The sequence below is a fragment of the Podarcis bocagei genome, assembly GCF_964188305.1.
Source record: "Podarcis bocagei genome assembly, chromosome: 3".
Taxonomy (NCBI): domain Eukaryota; kingdom Metazoa; phylum Chordata; class Lepidosauria; order Squamata; family Lacertidae; genus Podarcis; species Podarcis bocagei.
Genome location: NC_138127.1, coordinates 92,571,952 through 92,575,021, shown reverse-complemented (window position 1 = coordinate 92,575,021; position 3,070 = coordinate 92,571,952).

The window sequence follows — 3,070 nt, the reverse complement described above, 5'->3', positions numbered from 1 at the left end:
GGAGGATGCCATACCTTAAGATCTTAATATAAATCACATACTGTTGTCCCCCCCTTTTAAATGTATTTATTAAGAAATTGCACATAACAAATTGTCAAATCATATTCATTATTTTTCCCCTCCCCCCTTCCCTGAGACTTCCCTGAGCTCCTCTCTCTGATTTCTCAGCACATATTACTCTCTGCATGTTATAAAATTATACATGTCCTTACATTATCAACTAATAAATTTGTGTATGTTTATTCAAAACCTGCCAAGGAGTCCAAATCATTTTGTTGTCTTTTTAGATAAGTTGTAAAAAGCTCCCATTCTTCCTTAAAGTCACAGTTGTCCTTGTCCCGCAATTTGTATGTCAATTTAGCCAACTCTGCGTAGCTCATCAATTTTTCTTGCCACTGTTCTTTCGTTGGGATTTCCTCATTCTTCCATCCTTGTGCTATCAAGACTCTTGCCGCTTTTGTAGCGTACATAAATAAGTTCTTTGTTTTTCTTGGCAGGTCTTGTCCTACAATCCCTAACAAAAATGCTTCTGCTTTCTTTACAAGTATAAGTCACATGCTGTTTTCTTTCCTTAGCGATGGCAGATAGAAACAATAGAATCTTTCTAAGACTATGTTTAAAGCAGCCATTCTCCAAACTGCATCTTCCAAGTAATTTGCAGTTCACACTTGAAAGCTAGTGAGGAGGGTGATTTTTTTCCTACGTCCACTAATTTATCCTGATAAGAGTGGCACCAGACGTCAAGCTACCATGGCATAATGAAGCTTGGCTTGCTCTGAAGGGGTCTCAGGTGAATGGCAAAGCATCCGCTTTGCAAGCAGAATGTTGTGAGTTCAATCCCCAGCATCTCCTGGGAGGACAGGAAGAGGGCCTTACCCCAAACCCCAGAGAGCTGCTGCCAGTATGTGCAGACAATACTAAACTATATGGACCAATGGTGTGACCCAGGATTCGAAAGAAACCTATGTTCCAAAGTACCTACGTTTCCTTGCCAAAGGCAATACCTCTTCACTGGAGACGTAAAGGTAAAAAAAAGGTAAATGTATTTCTCTTTCGTCCTAAGGCTTACCGCCCCCACCTCCTTTTCTTTACTGAACCTATGGCTTTTGCTTTCGCACTGGCAGCACTTTTAACTGTTTCTACAGCAGATGGTGCTAGAGGTCAGGATAAATGAATACTTTTCTTAATCGTTGCAATCAGATGCGTCTAGCTTGTTAAAATCTTGATAGTGGGGTCTTGTGCTTTGGGAATCCTCAACAATTTTGCCCATGCAAATTATCGAGATTTTGTTTTGTGCAAGAAGGTTGGGGGATGACGACAACAAAATGTTGCAGCGTATCCACAGAGAGTGGTGACACAGCATGTCCTGGACTCCAGCCAACTTCCCTGCCCACCATGCTCACCTTGAGGACACACTAGGTCAGGGGTGCAGAACCTTAGACCTATGGGCCAAAGGGGATCCACACAGCGTCCCAGAAGCCACACACTTCTTGAGTGCTTTTGCCTGGAATGTGTCCTTAAGAGGTGTGTGTGTGTGTGTGTGTGTGTGTGTGTGTGTGTGTGTGTGTGTGGTCTAAACCACTGTGCCTCTTGGGCTTGCTGATTGGAAGGTTGGCAGTTTGAATCCCCTCAATGGGGTGAGCTCCCGTTGCTCTGTCCCAGCTCCTGCCAACCTAGCAGTTTGAAAGCACCAGTGCAAGTAGATAACTAGGTACTGCTGCGGAGGGAAGGTAAACAGTGTTTCCATGCACTCTGGTTTCTGTCACGGTGTCCAGTTGCCCCAGAAGCGGTTTAATCCTGCTGGCCACATGACCCAGAAAGCTGTCTGTGGACAAACGCCGGCTCCCTTGGCCTGAAAAGCGAGATGAGCGCTGCAAACCCATAGTCACCTTTGACTGGACTTAACTGTCCAGGGGTCCTTTACCTTTACCTTTTATGTGCAAAAACCTCTGAATTCTTTTTGCATGGCTGGAATATAGCTTAGTATACAAATGTGAATCTATTGCTCCAAGCACTTCTGTATCTAGCCTGCCCATTACAGTCATACCTCAGGTTACAGACGCTTCAGGTTGCGCGTTTTCGGGTTGCGCACCGTGCCGAACCTGGAAGTACCGAAACAGGTTACTTCTGGGTTTCAGCGCATGTGCAGAAGCACTAAATTGTGCTTTGTGCATGAGCAGAAGTGCCGAATCACGACCCGCATGCGTGCAGATGCTGCGCTGCAGGTTGCGAACGCTGTGGGTTGCGAACGTGCCTCCCGCACGGATCACGTTCTCAGCCCGAGCGTCCACTGTACTATGACCATCCAGTGAGGTCTGTGGGGGACTTCCTTTTCCCCCAATGCCAGAGATATTGTTGGCGAGAATAAGCGAATGTCTGAACAAGTGTCAGTTTGACACCCACTTCAGGGACAAATATCAAATCTGAAGGTGAGGTGGGGAAACAGATGCTGTGGTATGATCCTGACTGGGGCACTCCAAGGCTGCTTTCCTTTCAAAATAAAAAGCTTGAGCTCACTTAAACAAAACAAAACAACCCACTATGAATAATGTAATGTGTACTTTGGCCCTTAGCCACTTCCCTGCAACAGCAGATTAATACTGCAGAGAATGATCCTGGCCTACCCTACAAGGTTGCCGTAAGGATTGCTGAGCTAATTTTGTCAAATGCCAGATGAATGCAAAATAATAATAATCCTTGCGAGCCAAAACAAACAGGAATCTCCAACCTATTAAAGAAAACGTGAGTGGCACCTACTGATCCTGACTACTTAAACGCTAATGTTTAGTGTGAGCTCTTGGCTTGGGAGGGCAGGTTATATATTTAAATAATATCCTAAATTATGGGCCACTTTGATTTTTTTTTTTAAGTCATCCTATTTCTCTCTCACACACAAGTTTTTGACTGTGGTGGGGAAGAGGCGACTCATCGTCTTTGAGTAGCAGAAATAAAGCAAGCTAAACTTCCACGTTAGAGGCATCAGTCTGAGATGCAATTTTGCAAGATCTCTCTCTCTCTCTCTCTCTCTCTCTCTCTCTCTCTCTCTCTCTCTGGGGTGTGTTTCTGTGGA